The sequence below is a fragment of the Cebus imitator genome, unplaced genomic scaffold (assembly GCF_001604975.1).
Source record: "Cebus imitator isolate Cc_AM_T3 unplaced genomic scaffold, Cebus_imitator-1.0 Scaffold109, whole genome shotgun sequence".
NCBI classification, from domain to species: domain Eukaryota; kingdom Metazoa; phylum Chordata; class Mammalia; order Primates; family Cebidae; genus Cebus; species Cebus imitator.
The window spans coordinates 4,156,859-4,164,528 of NW_016107424.1; positions in this window are offsets into that span (position 1 = coordinate 4,156,859).

The following is a 7,670-nucleotide window of genomic DNA, read 5'->3' on the forward strand; positions in this document are numbered from 1 at the left end:
AGGATGGTCTCGATCTCTTGACCTCATGATCCACCCGCCTTGGCCTCCCACAGTGCTGGGATTACAGGCGTGAGCCACCGCGCCCAGCCTCTTTGTTTATCTCTTGAAAAAACAAAATTTCACTTAAAGAAAAAAAATTTAAAGAAGGACTAATACTTAATATTTCTCAAACTCTTTCAAAAAACTGAAGAAGAGGGAATCCTCAAACTCATTTTGCAAGACCAGCATTACCCTGATACCAAAGCCAGACAAGGACACTATAAGAAAAGAAAATTATAGGCCAATAATCCTGATAAACATAGATGTAAAAATTCTCAACAAAATACTAGTAAACCTAGTTCAACAGTACGTCATAAGAATCATTCACCATAATCAGATGGGATTTATCCCAGGAATGCAAGAATGGTTCAACATACATAAATCAACAAATGTGATATATCACATTTAAAGAATTAAGGACAAAAATCTTATGATTATCACAATAGATGCAGAAAAAATATTTGACAAAATTCAACATCCTTTCATAATAAAAACTCTCAACAAATTAGATATAGAAGGAATGTACCCCAATACAATAAAGGCCATATGTGACAAACCCATAGCTAATGTCGCACTCAGTGGTGAAAAGTTGAAAGCTTTTTCTCTAAGATCAGGAACAAGAAAAGGATACCCACTCACCATTTCTATTCAACATAGTACTGGAAGTCCTAGCCAGAGCAGTTAGGCGAGAGAAAACATAAAAGGAGTCCAAATTAGAAGAACTTAAGTTGTCTCTGCAGACAACATTATCTTATATATAGAAAACCCTAAATCCTTCACCAGAAAACTGTTAGAATTAATAAACAAATTCAGCAAAATTACAGGATAGAAATTCAAAATATAAAAATCAGAGTTTCTATGCAGTACAATGAATTATCTGAAAAAGAAATTTTTTAAAATCCTATTTACAAAAAATTTAAACAGGAATAAATTTAACCAAGGAGGCAAAAGACTTATACACTGAAAACTGTAAAACATTAAAGAAAGAAATTGAGGAAGACACAAATAAATGGAAAGATATCCCAAGTTTATGGATAGGAAGAATTAATATTGTTAAAATGTCTATACTATCCAAAGTGATCTACAGATTCAGTGCAATTTCTATCAAAATACCAATGACATTTGTTCACAAAAATAGCAAAAAAAATCCTAGAATTTATACAAAGCCACAAAAGACCCCAAAGAGCCAAAGCAATCTTGAGCAAAAAGAACAAAGCTAGAGGCATCATACTACCTGACTTTAAAATACACTACAGGCTGCTATTCTGGGCACTCTGCCTACAGGGTAGTCCTGCTCCACAAGGAACAGTAAAATATATTTTAAATAAATGAAAAGAAAATGTTTGCAAACCATACACTGATACGGGGTTACTATCCAGAATATGTAAGGAGGCCAGGTGTGGTGGCTCATGCCTGTAATCCCATCACTTTGGGAGACCAAGGTGGGCAGATCATTTGAGGTTAGGAGTTCGAGAACAGCCTGGCCAAAATGGTGAAACCCTGTCTCTACAACAAATACAAAAATTAGCCAGGTATGGTGGTGCACACCTGTAATCCCAGCTACTCAGGAGACTGAGGCAGGAGAATCACTTGAACCTGGGAGGTGGATGTTGCAGTGAGCTGAGATCATGCCACTGCACTCCACCCTGGGCAACAAGGCAAGACTGTGTCTCAAAACAAACAAACAACAAATAAAAACCAAAATATATAAGGAATGCTGTCTTAATCTCTCTGTGTTGCTATAAAGGAATACCTAAGGCTGGGTAATTTATAAAGAAAAGAGGCTTATTTGGCTCATGGCTCTGCAGACTGTACAAAAAGCATGGCATTGGCATCTGCATCTGAGGGCTCAGGAAGCTTCCAATCATGGCAGAAGGGGAAGGGGAGCATGCATGTGCAGAGATCACATGGTGAGAGGGAGAACAAGAGAGAGGAAGGAGGAGGTCCCAGGCTGTTTTCAACAACCAGTTCTCTTGGGAACAAAGAGTGAGAACTCAGTCCCTTAAGAATGGCATCCAGCCATTCATGAGAGACCCCTCATCACCCAAACACCTCCCACCAAGCCCCACCTCCAACAATGAAGATCAAATTTCAACATAAGACTTGGCAGAGCTAAACTGTAGGAAACTCAACTTGACAGGAAGGAAACAAATAACCTGATTTTTTAAATGAACAAAGGATCTGAATAGACATTTTTTTCAAAAGAAGGCATACAATGAATGCCCAATAGGTATATGAAAAAATGCTCAAAATTACTAGTCATCAAAGAACTGCTAATTAAAACCACAAAGATATATCACCTCACATCTGTTAGAATGCCTCTTATCAAAAAGACAAATGAGCTGGGCTCAGCGGCTCATGCCTGTAATCCCAACACTTTGGTAGGCAGAGGCAGGTGGATCATGAGGTCAGGAGATCAAGATTAGCTTGGCCAATATTGTGAAATCCCATCTCTACTAAAAATACAAAAAGATTAGCCAGGCATGGTGGTGCGCACCTGTAGTCCCAGCTACTTGGGAGGCTGAGGAAGGAGAATCGCTTGAACCTGGGAGGTGGAGGTTGCGGTGAACCAAGATGGCACCACTGCACTACAGCCTGGGTGACAGAGTGAGACTCCATCTCAAAAAAAAAAAAAGACAAACGATAGCAAGTATTGGAGAGAGTGGAGAAAAGGGAACTTTTGCACACTGTTGGTGGGAATGTAACTTTGTATAGTTATTACGGAAAGCGGTATGGAGGTCCTTCAAATAATTAAACATAGAACTATCATAGGACCAAGCAATCCCACTACTGGGTGTGTATACAAACAAAATGAAATCAGTATATTGAAGAGATATCTGCACTCCCATGTTCACTGTAGCATTATTCACAATATCCAAGATGTGGAATCAACCTAAGTGTCCATGAATAAATGAACGGATAAAAAAAATGTGGTACAGTCATCCCCCAGTATTCACAGGACCTTCCTTAGATACTAAAATCCATGGATGCTCAGGTCCCTTACATAAAATGGTGTGGTATTTGCATTAACCTATGCACATTTTCCCACACACTTTACATCATCTCTAGATTACTTATAACTCCTAATACAATGTGAATGTTGTGTAAATGGTTGTTATGCTATATTGTTTAGGAAACAATGACAAAAAGTCTGTACATGTTCTGTACAGATGCAACTAACTTCATTTTTTCTCGAATATTTCAATCCATAGTTGGTTGAATCCACAGACTCGACTCACAGATATGAGGGTCAACGGCATATGTACACAATGGAATACTATTCAGCCTGAAAAAAGAAGGAAATTCTGCCTACAAGATGGATGGAATTGGGGGATATTGTGTTAAGTGAAATACACTAGGCACAGAAAAATAAATACCACATAATCTCACTTATATGTGGAACCTAAAAATGTTGAGCTCCTAAAAGCAGGAATAGAATGGTGGGTCCCGGGGGCTGAGAGAAGGGCTGAGATATTGGTCAAAGGGTACAAAATTTCAGTTAGATAAAAGAAATAAATTCGAAAGATCTATTTTGTTACATGGTGATTACAGTTAATAACAATGCCTTCCTGAAAATTGCTAAGAGAGTAGATTTTAAGTGTTCTCGCCACAGAAAGTATGTGAAGTAATGCATAGGTTAATTAGCTCGATTTAGCCATTCTACAATGTATACACGTTGCAAAACAGCATATTGTACACAACAAATATATACTCTAAAAATGAATAAAAATCAGTAAGTGGGCCAGGCACAGTGGCTAACACCTGCAATCCCAGCACTTTGGGAGGCCAAGGCAAGTGGATCACTTGAGGTCAAGAGTTTGAGACCAACTTGGCCAACATGGTGAAACTGTCTCTACTAAAAATACAGAATTAGCCAGGCATGGTGGCGTGCATCTGTAGTCCCAGCTACTTAGGAGGCTGAGGCAGGAGAATCGCTTGAACTCGGGAGGTGGAGGTTGCAGTGAACCGAGACTGCGCTACTGCACTGCAGCCTCGCAACAAGAGCGAAACTCGGTCTCAGAAAACAGAAACAAATGGGCATCTACAGTTGAAAACCACTGCACTAAATTGCTTATAAGGCCTATATAGCTGTAAGCTTCTGTGATTTTTTTTTTTTTGAGAGGGAGTCTCACTCTGTTGCCCAGGCTGGAGTGCGGTGGCGTGATCTCGGTTTACTGCAGCCTCTGCCTCCTGGGTTCAAGCAATTCTCCTGCCTCAGCCTCCCAAGTAGCTGAGACTACAGGCATGTGCCACCATTCCCAGCTAATTGTTGTATTTTTAGTAGAGACAGGGTTTCCCATGTTTGCCAGGCTGGTCTCAAACTCCTGACCTCTATTGATCTGCCCACTTCGGCCTCCCACAGTGCAGGGATTACATGTGTTAGCTACTACACCTAGCCACTTCTATGATCCTGATAGGCCATGTAAAATATTCTATTGATATAATCAAGAAAGATATCTCAGCATTCCATGCAACTAGTTAAATAAAACAGATTAATTGCCATCGTTCATGGATTTAGATAGTCACATATGTATTGCATGCATATTACAATCTGACACAAGAACTATACTAGGGATCTGATGGTGAGCAAGGCAGATTCGGTCTCCTCCTCACAGAACTAAAAATCTCATGGAAGAAGAGCTAAATAAACACACCCCAGTGTTTCTATGCCGGAGACTGTTGGGGTAAAATGGGAGTACACTCAGAAAATCTTAAATTATATTATTTAAATTCTCTAAATAAAAATCAAAACATCCTTCTGTATGCTTAGTACTCTACTTACCTGGTCTACCAGCTTATGATAATGTAACATGCACCGAAAAGAAAAGCTGGAGTTGTGAAAATTTCAGGTTTGCATTTGCCGTCTGTACGTGCAAACAGGCATTTGTTTGTTAGCACATCTGTGTGCTCCAGTTGACACTGGGCATCTGTGTAGCCCCAAAACAAAAGCAAGAATGAGACTTGCTCCTTTCACTCCCTTCCTACCTGGAAGGCACTTTTAAAGACATTGCATTGTTTGTATAAAATTTAGACTTTCATTTACAATCTGATTGAACTCACAATAGCAATAAGATGGCGCCTACCTCAAGGATTCAACTAACGATGCATGCCATTTCATTCAAATAATAAATGAGCCGCATTCTGATGTTCTGTCTCTTTGGAGAAATTATCAACACTGTGATTTACATGGAAATAGTCAGACATGATTTAAAATCAAGAGAAAATCTTCACTCACAGAACAGCTCTTTCATTAGGTAATTTCTGCCGAAATAAGTTTTTTTTTTCTAAAAAGCTGAGAAGGATAAAATCATATGATTGTTAAACCAAATTAATTCCATTTTAATTTCTTAAAGCAATGGGTTACACTTAAAGTACTGGGGGACTGACATTAACTGTTTCAAGTAAGATACACTGCAGTGGTCTTGAATAGTATCTTAGCAACCTAGAAGTGTTCAGGAAATTTTCAATAGAATATACATTGAATGCCAGCATCGCCACATGAGGATCGATGCTGTTATATTAGCTTTGCATTATATTAACTGACACATGAGGTGAATATAGACAAAAGATCAGAGTTCCCCAGCATTGAAGAAAAGCAGCTTTTTATAAACGCAGGCTTCCCTCCTTCAGCCATAAGCGTGGACTGCGAGACACTCTGCCTGGTGCAGTACTATACAGACTAGGTAAGAAAGGACATGGTGCCGGGGGCTCTGTGGCTTCCTCCTCAGTCAAACAAGTGCACAGTTTCTCTGCCACTAACTCCAGGCAATGAGAACATTTTATATGAAGAGTGTTGTTGTCAGTTCACTCCCAAATCCACTCATGCTGTGTTCTCTTGGGCACTCTGATTTTTCCCCATATACTCTGGTTTCAAGTCCAACCCACCCCATGTATGAAACAAAGTGGGTTTTATTTTATTTTAATGTCTTATCATCCTCCCAAATTCAGCATGTCCGGAATTGACCCTAACAGCTTCCCTGGGTCCTCTGCACTCCCCAGATAATCAGCTCTCCCTCTTGATTTTTAGTGTCTGACACCAGTAGACACGATCCTCTTTCTCATCATTCTTACTAGAAAGCTTGGTGTTGTTTTGGACTTTCTCCTTTGCTTAATACTTTACTTCCATGCCCCAGCAAGCTCTGCCATCTTTTCCTTCTTCATGCAGGAGGTAAGAGGATCTCTTACACCCAGGAGTTTGAGGCTGCAGTGAAACATGCAAGACCCTGTCTTAAAAACAATAACAACAACAAAAGGATATAAATTACAGTAGAATAAAGAAATAATGAAAATGCTTAGCACACCAACAGACCTGTGGGTTTTTTGTTTGTTTGTTTTGTTTTTTGAGATGGAGTTTCGCTCTTGTTGCCCAGGCTGGAATGCAGTGGCGTGATCTCAGCTCACTGCAACTCCTGCCTCCGCCTCCCGAGTAGCTGGAATTACGGCACCCACCACCAAACCAAGCCCAGTTAATTTTTGTATTTTTAGTAGAGACATATTTTCACCATGTTGGTCAAGCTGGTCTTGAACTCCTGACCTCAGGAGATCCACCCACCTCAGGTTCCCAAAGTGCTGGGATTACAGGCGTGAGCCACTGTGCCCACCCCAGAGCTGAGTTTTGATTCTATTTTCTGGCTGTAGGAACTCAAACTCACTACTTGCCTTCTTGAAGCTGTTTCCTCATCTGTAAAAGAAGATAAGAATCCTCATTTGGCAAGGTCATTACCCAGTATAATAAGATAAAAACATGTAAAGCCCTTTTCAGAGCACTTGGCAGCCTCTAAAATACAAGTGAGTTGCTTTCCTCTTTGATGGTAAGGTTATGTATGTCTCATACTTTCAGAGCTATCACAGATGATTAGCAACAGTTCATGGGTTTTCAGTTGTATAACAGGATACTGAGTTGCTTATTTGGATTGAGGCTTTGAGATACAAGAGAAAATATTCCAAGTATCCAGAACCAATTTCAGGTCACCTCTCACTCCAAGGGGAGAGAGAAAAGAGAGAGAGTGGATTTGGGAAGTGAATCTGGGATAAGAATTTCCCTGAAGGGAAAGCAGGAACTCGAGCAGATACTCGAATATCCACGTTCATGGCAGCATTATTCACAATAGTCAAAATGTGGAAGCAACAAGTGTTCACTGACGCCTGCATGCACAAACAAAATGTAGACTGTACGTACAGTGGAATATTACTTAGTCTTAGGAAGGAAATTCTACTGCATGCTGCACCATGGATGAACCTTGAACAGATTATGCTGATTTATTGGCTGAGACAACTACTCTCGGCCTGTGGTTATCAAACTTTGAGGAGCTGGCAAAACTTGTGAAAATGCGGCTGGCTGGACCCCACTCCATGCTTTTGACCCAGGAGGGCTGGGGTGGGACCTGAGGGCTTGACTTTGCAGCCACTGCTAGGGGACGCCGAGGTTGCTCTGAAAGCCCTGTGTCCTGGACCGTGCATGTGTCACCGGGCTGGGGCTCTGCTTCCCCAGTCTCTTGCTTCTCCCCTCTGTCTTCCAATATACCTGCAAGCTGATTCTCCTCTCGAGAGCTGAAGTGCCTGCCTTAGCTCCAGGTCTCACATCTACCTACCACATGGCCCAGAACATGAGAAATGCCCTGTGTCCCCAG